Raw genomic sequence first — 15396 nt, forward strand, 5'->3', positions numbered from 1 at the left:
GACAGGGATACGGAGGTCAGAGTGGATCACAAGCTAAATATGAGTCAACCCGCTAACACTGTTGCAAAAAAAGAGTCCAGAGAAGAGCAACAAAAATGATTAAAGGTCTAGAAAACATGACCTGTGAGGGAAGATTGAAAAAAACTGGGTTTGTTTAATCTGGAGAAGAGACGACAGAGCGGGGGCATGATAACAGTTTGTAAGTATCTAAAACGTTGTTACAAGGAGAAGGGAGAAAAATTGTTCTCTTTAACCTCTCAGGATAGCACGAGAAGCAATAGGTTTAAATTGCAGCAAGGGTGGTTTAGGTTGGACGTTAGGAAAAGCTTCCTAACTGTCAGGGTCGTTAAACACTGGAATAAATTGCCTAAGGAGGTTGTGAAACCTCCATCATGGAGATTTTTAAGAGCCGGTTAGACAAACACCTGTCGGGGTGGTCTAGATAATACATGGTCCTGCCTTGAGTGCAGGGCCTGGACTAGCTGACATCTCGAGGTCCCTTCCAGTCCTACAGTTCTATGACTGTATGATTGAGTTAGTGCAGAAAAGAACATGCCAGGCGTTTGGAGTCCATTCAGATATACAAGGGGAGGAGTTGTGCCATAGAAGTGTTTGGGGTCTGTAAGACAGGAATCTCCAACACAGCAGCCCGGATGCCAATGGGAGAGTGAAACTGACCAGTGACAGCAAGTGAAATGGACCAGTCGAGTTTCACCTGTCCAAACCTAATAGAATGTAAAAAGCAACATCCTGTATGATGAAAATTATGTATCATGTAAGTAACAGATTTAAATGAAATATTTAATCTCTATACTTATATAGGCCATGTGGCCTGACCATTCTCCAGACTTGAATGTATTTATCCTCACTTTTCCTGTGAGATAGGGCAGTGCTGTTATCTCACTTTACCAATGGGGATTTGAGACAGGAGCCCAGAGCCACAGAAGGGACTTGGGCATTGCAAAACTCACCGTGGCGGTGCCTAACTTTTAGGGACCTAGAAAAATCACAGGAACAACAGTGCACAGTGCCTGAGTCAAGGGCCTGGGCTCCCTCTACAGCGACTGCGAGCCACAAAAGCCAGTGGCGAGGTAGGGTGCTGCCTACGCCAGGCAGGGGGAGATGCTGGCAAGAGGGGTGTGGGCTCAGTCCTGCCCCCTTTTCTCAGAGTTTGGCACCGAAGTCTGGGCTGCTGGAAGGTGCGTTTCTCCACTAGCAATCCACCACCCGGGGAAGACAGGTGCCCCTCTGCTTAAGTCCCATGTGGGGCCCAATCCGGTCAGAGACAACCTAACTCCACGAGGCAGCTCCTTATAAACCTTTAGCCCAGTGGCTCGGATACTCACTCAGCATGTGGGAGACCCCCCCACAGTTCAAAGTCCTCTCTGCCTGCCGGGAAGGAATTTGAACAGGATCTGCCACCTCTCGGATGAGTGTCCTGCCCTCTGGGCTATGGAGTCTATTAGAGTGGAACAATGTCAGCTGACAGGACTGGGGGAGATTCTGCTGTCATGTCCCATGGCCCAGTGGGGAGGGGACTAAACCTCAGGCGCCAAGCGGGTTTAGGTGCTGACAGGGCTAGGCAGTAGCCAAGGAAAGTTTTATTGAGTGCGCTGGTGCCTAAAGGCAAGATTTAGGTGCCCTACGTCCTTTTGGGATCCCACCCAGAGCTTCAAAAGGTTCGGTTTGAAATCTTCAGCAGTCAGGAGCCTACAGACCTCTGTCGATCTTGGCCTCAGGGACTCACCGAACGTCACACAGGAAGCCTGCGGCAAGCCAGTGACTTGAACCTGCTGAAGGCCAGGCTAGCATCTTTGCCAGCGAGCCATCCGTGCTCTGTGCCAGGCCCACCATCTGAGGTGTTATCAGTCCCCCTTGGACAGAGTCTCAAGTGTCAGAGACAAGTTTCTCAGCTGGTGTCAACTCCCCCTAGCTCAATCAACGTCAAAGGAAGCAGCTGAGGATGCGGCCTGGGGCTTTTCACTTGTCAATGCCCCATTAATCGGGCAGTACCTCATTTCGTCTTCGGCCCAAGCTCCCAGAAGTTGCCCTGAAGGGAATGAGACCTGCAGATGCTCAGCACCTCTGAAAAATCAGGCCTTCCACTGAGATTCACCTCTCCCTGCAAAGACGCGCCCAGGCTCCAGGTGAAACACCCGAGTACTGAGTGTGAAGGACAGAGAAAATTCCTCTCGGATTCCTGCTGGTTGGTTCTTGGTGAGGCAGCTCTTCAGCTCCTGGCTAAGAAACACTGAATACACGGGTGGGAACGGAGTGGCGGAGGCCCTGGTGACACACCGACCCGAGGGCAGCAAGGGGTCAGCGGCCAGGCTTCGGAAAGGTCGCTGCCTAGGCGCCCTTTTTCATCTGGAAGGTTTTGCATTGGGATCGCGAGGATTTGGCAGGGGATTTTTGGGCCGATGCACCAGCAGGGAGCGAGGTTCAGAAATCCCGGAAGTGACTTCAACGCCTTTAAAAAACAAACCCTCTGCAGGCTTCAGCCGAAAGCTAGCGGGTGGCTCTGCTTGCCAGCATGCGGGACACATCGCTGCACAGGGAGCATAAAAGAGGCAGCGTATCCTAGTGGTTAGAGCACTCTAACCACGAATACACTAGAGGGCTCCAGGCAAGGCACGTGGGTGACCCTGGGCAAGGTGCGTAGGCCAAACGTTTCCAGAGGTGCTGGGCACCCACAGCCCCCACTGACGTCACGGTGATGAAGGGAAGCAGGATCAAGCCCTTACCTCTGCCTCCAGCACTGCCAGGCACGAGGCATTCGGCTTGCTCCCCGCTGTACTCCTCTGCTGCCGGCTCTCCCGCTGCAATGCCTCCCGCAAACGGCTTCCTCTTGTGTTCTTAGTCTGAACTCTGCCCATTGGTAGGATGAGGGCTGCAGTCAATCTCAATGGCCAGGAGAGGCAATTCACCAGGAGTCCTCAAAGGGAAGCCAAAGAGATGGGGGTTGGAAAAGTCGGAGACAGACTCTCCACTGTGGGGCCTGAAGAGAGAGAGCATGTGAGTGTGAGAGAGAAAGAACTGGGGAGTTGGGTGACTAACATACATGGGGGAAACTAATCCCTATGGGCAGCTTCACCCATAGCTGCCTGCTGCAGGGTTTCTCACACCTGCATTAGACGGACCAGTTTTGGCAATTCCTATGTTCACGTGAAAGGCCTGGTTAGCGCCTTCATGCCACAGGGAATGAGACAGCCTTAAACAGGAAAACAGCTACGAACTAGAGACAAACAACAGGCGTCCACACCATTCGAGTCCCAGTGCATCTTGGCTGGCCCTCTGTGTGGTACACAGCAACATCTAGAGGGTGAACAACACGCTGCAGGTAAACCAGCGCCACATCTCCCTTCCCCTGCACTAGAAGGGACAGCTCTGCAGAGCAGCTGTCCAGAGAGGAGGCGGGGAAAATTTGGGGAACGGATGGAAGGAGATAAAGGCTTGGATGGTCAGGGGCTCCAGGGAATTCTTCTGGCTTCACTTCAGTCAAACTTCAGGCACAATTTCAACTCAGGCTGTGAGCTGGCTCCTTTCCCTCTCCCAGGCGGGTCTGTTGGAAACCCCCACCTTTGAGAAGGGAGTCCAAAACTGCAGCACAAAAGGAGGAGATGCCTCTATAATTGGCAATCTCATGGGGCTGGGGTTCTCCATCATCTCCAATCCGGTCTCTGGGTGATCCGGAAGGAGAGGGGAGAGAAATGGGGGGCCTGGGCAGGAGGTTAGCTCTGCTGCATTGCCTTAGAGATTATATTTGTTTAGTTTAGGTCCTTTTAAATGATCTTGGTGGGGTGGGGTAAATTATATGACACAATGGAGGCCCAAGGGGCCAAGAGAGCCCCACTGGAGAGCTGGGTAGAGTCAATGGAGGTGAACTGCCTTAGGCACAGAGATCAGGTTGGAACGGCCATAACCCTGCAACAGCAGGCCAAGGAGAAGAGAGAAACACAAGCCATTCCTCTTGTTATGCTGGCTGCACTGGGTGTCACTGAAGTCAAGAAGTTGAGAAGGGGTGTCTGAGGTCTGGATTCCTGGCTGAATAGCAATATTTGATACACGTCGGGTCTCCCACAACATCCCCAGACACAGGGGGATAGGAGGGAGAGAGCCGACCTCTCCGAGACCCTGCCCTCCACCGGCCCCCTCCTTCCAGCCTTCCTGCCTCTCCTGTCTCTCTTCGACCTGGCCCCGACTCACGAGCCGACTGTCTCCTCCATTCGGCCCCAGCGGGGACCCCTGCACAGTGTACAGAGCGACGAACCCGGGAGGAGACGAGACAAGGACGATGAAAAGAAAGGAGGTGAGGAAAACCAGAGAGGGAGACGGCGTGGAAACCCAAAGGGCCTCCTCTGTATTCCCTCGTCTTCGGTTTGCTCTGTTAAGGAAGAAGCAGGAAAAGATCAAGCTGAAAAGACATGGCAGGGCAACGCCGGGGAGGAGTCAAAGCTGCTGCCCAGAGCAGGCGGGCCCAGGGCTTGTAGTGAAAGCCCAAGCGGCATGTGGATGGCTGGGTTGGGCTAGTGAGTTCTCTGCCCGGCAGCAGAGACCTCGCTTCTGTCTTTGGCCCGTCGACAGGACAGTTTTCCCAAAACGCCCCCGAACAGGAGGCTGCTGTTTAATTTGACTGACAGCGTCAGACGATTTAGCATCATTTACATTTGATAATAGCGCGATTAGCAGGGCAGTAATCCCAGCTGACTGATGACCCGACTTGCGGGATTAAGAGGGGCGGAGGGGGGCACAGACCCCTCCCTGCAGAGCTCTCAGAGGGGAGAGGAGAAACCGAATCTCAGAGCTGTGAAAAGCGCCAAGAACCAACACAGGGGCCTCTGAAACACAAACAAGCGCAGGGCTTGGAGGAGAAGTGGAGCCCCCCAGCAGATAAGATCGCCTCACTGCGATGGAATGAGCGGCAGCTCAGCCTGCGTGGCTCTCGGCAATGCCAGCTGATCTCCAGTTGGGCCCAGGCCCTGCCATGTCCCCAGCGGGTCTTCTCCAATAACCGAGGTCCGTGCTCCTCGCAGGAAACCTGACACACCTGCCTCGGCAGCTGAGCAGAGAGCTCAGAGCGAGGGCTGGACAAACGGCCTCTTCAAGCCGGGTTCGGAAGAGGGGGAGGCAGGGTGGCAGATGGAATAGGAAGCAGGGTAGGGGGTTTGGGCCTTTTGCTTTTTACACATAAGCAGGGAACCCAAACAACCACGTGTTGACTCAACACACAAACACGCCAGGCCCAGCTGCACGTACAGAGCACTGCTCCGACGGGGCTCTGGTGGCTTCTGAAATGCTGGAAATGGTGAGGACCCTGAGAGAGCTCAGAAACTATTTACTGCTCAATTCCTAGAAAATACCACAATGCACGAGCCCTTCCTTGTCGGTCGCTAAGATCAGAATACTGGCTAGCTACCGTAACCGGGTGGGGGACAGGCAGACAGATGGAGCCTTTGTCACACAGTCCTCCCTGCTTGTTCTGCCTACCGGCTCGGATCTAGCCTCTACTTAATGTCCATCACAAAGTGCCCCCCCTCCCGGCGTAGCACGCTCATCATCCAGAGATGGGCCTGAACCTCCACCCGGAACCACGCTTTGGGGAAGTCCGGATCTGGCCCACTGCGGTTATTCATCCAGGCATGGGATTTACCAAGGCTAACTGGAGCATTTGGAAAGACTCTTGGTCAAACCGAGCACCTGCACCCTCCCAGCTCCCCCAAGGATTCACGTTCCCTGCGTCCTTGAGACAGGCTGGCCCGGCCCCGCCAGCTGTGCTCTGTAGCACCATCTGCTGCTCTGGTCCACTGCTGCATCTGACCTCACGGCTCAGCTCCCCGATATCCCGCAGTAATCTGCCCCAGCCACACGCCTGGCCACTAGCCTGCAGAATCCACAGCTGCCAAGGGAAGATTTTTAGAGAACGGTAAAGCTGCCAGTTGTCCTGGGACAGAAAAGCTTCCCCAGGTATCTTGGAAACCTTTGTAACTCCATCAAGCCATGACAAGGGCACCATGGTTACGCCGGACCTTTAGTTCTTTGTGCTTTCCTCCCTTGCCTACATTGCTCATTTCCTTCCAGCTCCCCACCTCCCTCCTGTCTGTGCAAAGGGCAAAATCCACGGCAGACCCAGAAGGCGACGCTCCAAGAGAGACTGAGCACACAGCACACAGACCATGCCAGGGATTGAAAGCGGGGAAGTAAACTGACCAGTATGCAGCCTGCATGATCCCTGGATGGGGTGCTCCTCTGCAGCCTTTCTTAGGACAGGGCTCTGCTGCCAACCCTAAGCATTCAAAAAACATGAGTCAGGTCCCCCGACCCAAAATAATTTGATGGATTTTAAAATCACGAGATTTTAAAATGAAATCACCACTGCATTCATCTCATTTGCCTTCTGGGATTTGGGCCTTTTGAGGGTAAAAGGTTGTTGCATAGTAAAGCTGGGAAATGTAACCCGGAGGGCTGGAAACGATTTTAAAAAAAATACAAGCTGAGATGCTCACATAATCACGTGACTCCAGGAGCTGGAGCTTTAAGAAAAAAATACTGTAAGACTTGCGATAAAAGTGCAAAAGTTGGCAACGCTGCATATCTCACTTAGCGCTGGTTAGAAAAAAAACAGGAGCATTTTACATGCCCCAGGTCAGTTTTCCAGCTAAGATGCATGATGGGACTCCAACCTCGGGAGGGAATCCTAGGCACTCCAGTAACGCCTATAATAACGGGATGTGATTTGCCCAAGGTAAGTCTGTGACGGAAGCCAGAACAGAACCCAAATCTCCTGAGCCCCTGTCCTGTGCTTTACCCACTAGACAGCACTTCTTCAGCAAGGCACCAAGCTGGAAAGGCCTGGGCCGTGTTTAGCGGGCGGCTGAGGAGTGCTGGGCTCTGTGGAACGCTGACAGTGCATTTATTTATTTACCGTCTGTCTGAGAAACAGCCATCAGCTCCTAGAAAGCTCCCGATTCACTGAAGCTGAATCAAGGAATACCCAGAACCAGCCATGTGTTGGCACCTCCTGCTTGCACAGATTGCAGGTGGGAGTGCAGGTGTGGGGAAGCTGCACCACCCACTGGTGAGAAACAGAATAACCCCTCATAATATTTCATAGAATCATAGAAGATGAGGGTTGGAAGGGACCTCAGGAGGTATCTAGTCCAACCCCCTGCTCACAGCAGGACCAACCCCAACTAAACCATTCCAGCCAGGGCTTTGTCAAGCTGGGTCTTGACCTCTAAGGATGGAGATTCCACCACCTCCCCAGATAACCCATTCCAGTGCTTCACCACCCTCCTTGTGAAAATGTTTTTCCTAATGTCCAACCTAGACCGTCCCCACTGCAACTTGAGACCATTGCTCCTAGTTCTGTCATCTGCCACCACTGAGAACAGCCTAGCCCCATCCTCCCTGGAACCCCCTTTCAGGTAGTTAAAGGCTGCTATCAAATCCCCCCTCATTCTTCTCTTCTGCAGACTAAACAAGCCCAGTTCCCTCCATCTCTCCTCCTATTTATACTGCAGTAGCACCCAAAGGCCTGGACAAAGCCAGGGCCCTGCGGTGCTGGGCACGGAATAAAAACACTGAAGGACAGATGCAATTCACCTACCAGCTGTATGCCCCACTCGGTGACAGACGGGCCAGGCCCGTTACAACAGAGCCGTTGAGGTGCCAGCATGAAGTCAATAGGACAGGAGGCTGCCCGGAGCTGATATTTCCATTTGCGTGCCATGGGCATCCGTCTCTTTCCATACCACACAGGTCTTTAGTTCCCTAGAGGTCCGTGTGGAACATTTCCTCATGCTCTGTCCGGTGCATCACAGGTACCACCCACTTCTATTGAGACTTGCCGACCGGCGTTCCCGTCTCGCTGGTCATTATTTTGGGATTAACTTTCATCGACGATGGGCTGCATCCTCCTCCACGTTGCAGCAAGAGTTACACAAAGCAGTTGTCACACTTCCCACAACTTCCCACTACAGGGCGGCAGGTATGGTTACCTGGTCTCGAGGTGCCCTCTTCTGACAAGATGGAGAACTGCAGAACACGAGATGAAAACGCAGTGTGGGGTTTTGCGTTTTTTTCCCACTGCATCTTTCGACTCAAAGTGTTTCACAAACGTCAGAAGCAGACGCATGCACTGTTGGCTGTGATAACTGCTCCTTTAACGACGGGGGCGTAGCACTGCAGACAGTGGTCCCAACCGCTGCTATCTGAAAGGTGGGTGCAGGTGAGTGTTAATGGAGGGGGTGATCCAGAATGCTCTCTCCGAGACCTTTTTATCCCAAGTAGAGTCAGTGGAGAGATGCAGGAAGGCAGTGCGGGTCCTTTGGGAATCTGACCTGACTACGTGATCTCTGAGCATTGGCTTGACCCATTTCCATATAACATCGTCTAAGGCGTGGGGCCGCCCCTCCCTGTCCATCAAGGAGGAAGGCCACGCCCCCTCGCTACGGTGCATCTGTGTGATCTAATTCCCGAAGGGGAAATTGGCGTTCACGGGGTGATCAGGCAGTCTGTAGCCCCAGGCGATTCTAGGGGCTCAACAGGCAGGGCTGCCACCCCAAGGCTGGGATCAGCAGGAAGGAAGGGGGATACGGGCCCTCCCGACTCCACCGTGTCCCAGCCCAGGGCCCTAACAGTGGCGGAGCTTTCCACAACTGGGTGGGCGGGGCACTCGCTGTCCCAGCTTCAGGCTAACAACACCACAGCCGGACAATTGTCTGGTTCCCCTGGGCTCCTTCCTACCCCCCACCTCGCCTGGGTTATCTGGGCCTCAGGGTCACCATCAGTCTCCTCAGGATAAACTGCAAGGGGGGGTCCCAATGGGCCTTCCTCCTCCAGGCCACTCCTCCAGGTCCTCCGGGTTCCAGGCAGCTCCGCAGCAGGGCAGTGGTCAGGCTTGAGCCCCGGCACCAGGGGAGAGCCATCCTTCTCCTCCAGCAGCTCCAGCACAGCTGAGCTAGAGGGCTCGCCTACGCCTTTTATACTTCCCACCCCGCCCCTCTGCTTCCAGTGGCTCCGCCCACCCCCCCATGGCGGCCCCTCCCTGTCTATCTCTGAGGGAGGCCACGCCCCCTCGCTCCATGTCCTGTGCACAAGAAATCTGTATCCGAAGAGAAGCAAATGAAGGCTGGGGCTCGCTCTGTCAGAACCTACACTGGGGTGATGCTGGATGCCTCTGCCTGCTCCCTCGCTGAGTTCGCTGTGGTTTGGACGTTTCAGAGCAGCTGAGCTCCATGAGACTCGCCTCCAAAGCGAAGACGACTATGTCCCATCCATGGCCAGGAACACCCTTTCCCACCCAGGACCAACAAAGCCATTTCTCCCCTCCTCTCCCATGCAACCTCAGCACAGTGATCCACGGCGATCACAGGGATCCCATCCACTGGAACGTCCTCTGCTGGGGACTGAAGATGAAGGCCAGGCAAAAAACTCCACTAGCCCATCAGCCTCCGAACTGGACTAAGTCAGCAAGGACTCCATTGAATCTAGGTCTTTATACCACCCCATCACCCTCGTATCTGAGCACCGACATGAACTGGATCTAGCCTGGCCACACCTCTGCGAGGCCGGAAAGTATTACTGCCTTCATCCAAACAGCCGTGCAGACGCCACCTCTCATCTCAGGACTTTCCCTGCCAAAGATTCAAAACCAAACCACACAGCCCAAACGGTCTCACCGCCCCTCAGGCCTGGGGGAGCCCTGGTCTTCAGGGGATTCACAGCCCTGCAGCTTCCCCTGGGCCTGTGCCCTACAAACGTCTGCCTCCCAGACCCTCCACCTATCTGGTGCAGAACACCAAGCCCTTCCCATCTGCATAGGAGGCAGGAAACCATATAGGCGATTTCCTGTAGGGCAGACAGCTAGGAGAAAACACGTGACCTGCAACGACGGCTCCCAGTCTCAAAGGGCCATAACTGGCTCACCGGGGGGTACCCAAACCGGCCAAAGCCACCTGCCCTGTTACAGCCTCATTTTTCAGGCGGGGGAAATAGGCACAGAGAGATGAAGTGACTGGCCCAAGGTCACACTGGAAGTCGGTAGCAGAGATGGGAATTAAACCGAGGTGCCTTGAGTCCCAGGCCCCTTCTCTGCTCTGAGAACACGTCACACTGAGGACACGCTTATTCCGTGTACCACACCAAGGACATTATGATCTACAGGGAAGTTATGTCCGCGTAGCTCATGTCTCCCTCCCTGGGCTACTCATCCCAGCATCCTCCCAGGTTCCTTGCGCAGACAGTCTCAGTTACCTCACATCTCCCAACTCCTCTTCCAGTCTCACTCTCCACCATCCCGCTGGCTCTCAGCTCCCCGCCTCAGCTCCCAGTCCAAGTCTCCCACCTTCCCAGGCTCCGTATCTCAGTCAATTTCCTCCTCCCCCCACCACCGTCTGCTCTTGGCCCCGCTCCCTCTCCTCCCTGCTGCCTGGGCATCAGCTGGGACTCGCAGGGTACCCAACCGGGCATTTCAGTTTTTACTGACCTGAAGATCTGAAGTTGATGTTTTGTTTTTTTTACTGACACAGTGAACGTTTTACTGACATCGCTAAAAACACCATGAACAATACAGTAATGTCACAACGCTATAATCATATCAGAACGTCGCAATAACGTCCCTGTACGTCCGGCCTTTCCCCGGCCGAGGTGACAGCCCCGTGTTCGTTAGCGATCCCGCCCGCCCCAGACTCCGTGTGCGTCATGGCCCCAGCCGGCACCTGCAGGGAGAGGGTGCCCCAGGGCCAGGGGCAGAGCAGGGATCAGCCGGGTGGTGAGCAGGTAGGGCTGCCTGACTGGAGGGATGGGAAGGGGAGAGGGGGAAATGGGGGCGAGGGGCAGGAGGAGGAAAGGCAGGAATGCCAGGCTGGAGGAGGTGGGGAGTGATGGCGAAGGCTCCGGGGAGGAGCGGCAGGGATCCCACCACAGGCAGGATCGGGGGCTCCAGGCACATCCCCCCGAGGAGCACAGAGGGGCCCGCTGAGCATCTTACCTGCACCCTGCTGGTGCTCAGCCAGGCATCGCAGGACAGCGCCCGGAGCCCGGCTCAGCTATCCCCTGCCCGCTGTGCCCAGCGGCTCCGTGCCTGCCCTGCGGTCCCAGTCCTTCCTGCGCCGGCTGGCCACCGAGCTGGGACTGGGAGCGGGATTTGGGCTCAGAGCCGGGCTCGGGGCGGCTGCTTCCCCTCTCAGTTCTGCTCCTGCAGCCGTCAGCACCCTCACTTGCCCCGGCCGGCATCCCCCCTAGGCCAGCACCCGGGCGCTGGGGAGACACGAGCTCTCGGGGCCACTCCCGGGCAGGGTACCGTCAGCGGCGGGGCTGGTCCCGGCTCGGAGCTGGGGAGGATGATGAGCCGGCCCACCCGGCGTGGCGCTGCCCAAGTCCCACTCCCCGTGGGCCGCTTGTAGCGCTGGAGGCGCAGCGATGGCGGCCGTGCAGCGGGCATCCCAGCCGGCGGCGGGGCAGGACGAGGAGTGGGCAGGCTGGGACTCAGGGGGTGAGACTTTCACAGAATCATAAATCATAGAATATTAGAGTTGGAAGGGACCTCAGGAGGTAGCTAGTTCAACTTTGGGGGCGCAGCCGTGTCTTCACGGCTGGACCACTCTGGATTGACCGACCCCCAGCAGCAGGGGACAGCTTCTATTTTTATGGACATTTTTATTTATTTACGGATTTACGGACAGCAGCAAAATTGCACATTTTTTTACTGACTTGTCTGTAAATTTACGGACGGTTGGCAGCCCTGGGTTCTCAGTTCCTGTGTTTTACATCCCAGTACGCACCAGCAGGTGGGAGGAGCCGTTTCAGGGAAAGTCCTGCTTAGCCCCTGCATCTCTGGGGTGGAGCATGCTCAGTCTGGTCATATGTCGAGGCTAGGGCATGCTCAGTGCAGACAGCATCTTCTGAGAATTTAGTTGCCAAACTCTACCCAGTCTCAACAGAGCATGTGCAAATTGAGGTTTTTTTTCCAAATGCTTCGAACTTGGTTAAATTTGGGTATTTTTCCCCCCTTGGGAACAACAAAAGCGACATTCCCTGAACCAAGGGTGACCCTTGCCTCCACCACATCCCCAGTTCCTGCTCCACAGAACGGAAGCCCGTGAACTTCTCAAAGTAACAATTGTAAGAAGTTGTTTTGTTTTGTTTTTTAACATGGGCAAATACTGTATTTTCCCCTAATCTCTTTGTGAAAAAGAGCTGACCCATTTTTGCTGCAACTCCCCCCCCCCGAAAAAAATTCAACCTGAGCAGACATTTGGCTTGGAAAAAATCATCTGAACGATTAAAGTTTGGCAGTTATAAACAACAGGAAATAGGGCCTTATAATGGGCAGTGTGCCTGGCAATGTTAACCGCAGGCAACGGTACCAGCTCCACCTCTGAACGACCACATCGAATTGCACGGCCCACTGGGGCTCATCTCTCTATCGTCTCAACAGGCGGATGGCAATGGGGGAATGGCCGATAATGAAGAAGACAGCTCAGTGATAGAGTAATCTGGAGTGCTTGGTAAACTGGGTGCAAGCAAATGCTATGCTATTTAACTATGGCTAACTGTCTAAGTATGTAGGCCATACGCACATGGTGGGGGACTCTATCCTGGGAAGCAGTGCATGTAATCTCATATGCAGTGGTGAACATGAGCTCCCAGGGTGACATGGTGCCATAAGGGGCTAATGCAATCCTTGGATGCATAAACCAGGGAATCTCCAGCAGGAGTCGAGAGGTTATTTTACCTCTGCACGTGGCACTGGTGTGACCACTACTGGAAGACGGTGTCTCGTTCTGGTGCCCACAATTCAAGAAGGGTGTTGATAAATTGGCGAGGGTTCAGAAGAAGAACCATGAGAATGACTGAAGGATTAGAAAACATGCCCTAATAAGTAATAGATTCAAGGAGCGCCATCTTTTCAGCTCAAAGACAGTTATTGGGTGACTTGATCACAGTCGATAAGTACCTACTTGGGGAACAAATACTTAATAATGGGCTCTCCAGTCTGGCAGACAAAGATCTAACAAGATCCAATGGTTGGAAGTTGAAGCTAGATAAATTCAGACTGGAAATAAGTGACACATTTTTAAAGATGAGGTTAATTAAAGAAGTGGAACAATCTACTAGGGGTCGTGGTGGATTCTCCATTGCTGACAATTTTTCAATCAAGATTGAAAGATCTGCTCCAGGAATTATTTTGGGGAATACACTGGCCTATTTTGGCCTGTATTATTCAGGAGGTCAGACTAGATAATCACCACTGTCCCTTCTGGCCGACTGGAATCTATGAACATGCTTTTCTTACCAGGAAGCCCTGGAAGTGCGATGCGGACTCGACTGAATTACCCACAAGGTGGCAGCACTATGACGTGAAAGACTGGTCCTCGGCAAAGGTTCCATAGGAAACCCCTCCCCAGCCGCTCTCACATGGCAAAGCGTGAAGGAGAATGAACAGAGCAGGGGGCCCTAGGCTTTAGAGGATGCGAGTCACAGTTTGGATCCCCCTTGTGCATCTGCTAAGATTTTCTCTCCATACCAGAGGCTCTAAAAAGTCAGCAAAGGGCATATCACACACAGGTTGCGCAGACCCATAGGCTAAGACACAAGGGAGTAAGAGAAGGTAAGAACCATTCCCCCTCTCCCCCTTCACAGCCTGACACACAGGAATAACCAGCACTACATTGTTTATTTATACCCTCTCCAGAACAGCTGATGGCAAGTGGGCAGGGAAATAGGTAGAGCTGTGCCCCCTCCCCCCATGCTAGCCAGGGCCGCTGAGTCAGCTGGGTCAGGATTAGTAATTTACACCTGGCAGAGACCAACAGTAAATTTCTGCACCCAGGAGGAAATGGGATGAACTGAAATTTATAGGTGCCTATCTGAGCCGGTGGGGGGCTTACCGAGCAGAACGCAGGAGAGCCCCCCATGTCTACAGGGGCTTAAACTCAGGCCAGAACTTGGTCCTGCAGTTAGAACTAAGCAACCAGCTCTAGAACCCAGCTGCCTTCCCCTTAGCTGTGTATGATCTGAGCCCCAGCTCCTCGAAGGAATTTAGGTGCTTCACTCCCGTTGAAATCAATGGGGAGCTAGGTGCCTAAACACCTTTGAGGATCTGGACCTGAGACTGAAGGGAGCAAGGCTATGGAGTTTGAAGTCTCTCACTGGCAGAATTACAAAGCTGTGTGCTTTGCAATGTGCTAGTGTAGTTAGTAGCGGCTGTGTTTTAAAGCCAAGTCCAGCTCCATTGTGCTAGGATTTTTAATTACATAATAGAAACGTGTGTGTTCCTAGAACACTAAGGGTAAGATAGGATAGGATTGACCCATCAAAAGGCAGCATGTGAGGAAGTCTGGTTCTTGAAGTGAAGTTAATTCACTCAGATTGCAAAGTCTGTGTGTGTTTTATAGACCATAATTAAATAAAGCAGTTATATCACTGAGTCGTTTAAAAAAAACTCCCAAAAAACAGGAGGAGAAATTACAAACCTGCAGTAAATGCAGGTTTGGGAATTGTACCTTTCCAGATGTAACAATTTCCCTTTCAGAGGAGCCTTGAGGAATTCTACCAGCCATCCAAGATTTATTTTCTTCAGGCCTGAAACCCGCAAATGTCCATGCAAACTGCTAAAGTTTTCCCTTGAAAGCATGTCTAAATGGATCCAGCTGGTCAAAACTCAGCTGCCGTCTGACTCTTGCTACCAGCTGGCTCACACCAGTTTCCTGAAATGAGCTGCTGTAACCTCTGGTAGAAAGGAGATGATGCAACCCAGGGATGGAGCAGCCAGCATCAGCAACTGACAGACTTCAGCGCCAACAGCAGGGTTCTGAGTGTGTGCGGATGAGTGTGAGAGAGACAGTGTGCTCAGTCTAGGGTGTTACCTGGCAGCTCTGTGTTCTTGGGGAACCAGGGCACAAAACCCCGACTCTCTCTCTGGCTCACCTGAATTACCCCCCCACCAGCCCTTGCTTGAACCAGAAACCAAAGGCATTTCAATATGAAAAGGCAGTGGAAAACTCTCCCACGAAGGGTGAGACAACTCCCCATGCCTCATCTACACCGAAGATGTAAAAAGGGGGCATACAGAAGACTCGTAAAGATGGAACACGCACTGAACTCTGGGATTGCTGAAGCAGGGATGCACTGCATGTTGGGAGATCTCTGCTCTCGATGTAAATGAACTAACACCTGTGCACATCCAGCTCCGCCGTTATCAGACCATTCTAGGTATTGATATGCAAAACACTGTATCCTGGTTGCATTGTGAGTTCTCTCTCAAGGGAAGATGCCCTTCCAGAAATGATCAGCTCCTTTTGTCCAGACATTGGTTATCCATAAACAAACCTGGGGTCTACAAAACCCCTATCACAATTCAAACCCCTGTTCTGATGCTTGGATCCAAACTCT

This window comes from Emydura macquarii, unplaced genomic scaffold, assembly GCF_026122565.2.
Source record: "Emydura macquarii macquarii isolate MOO-44397 ecotype Brisbane River unplaced genomic scaffold, CSIRO-AGI_Emac_v2 contig_3345, whole genome shotgun sequence".
Classification (NCBI taxonomy): domain Eukaryota; kingdom Metazoa; phylum Chordata; order Testudines; family Chelidae; genus Emydura; species Emydura macquarii.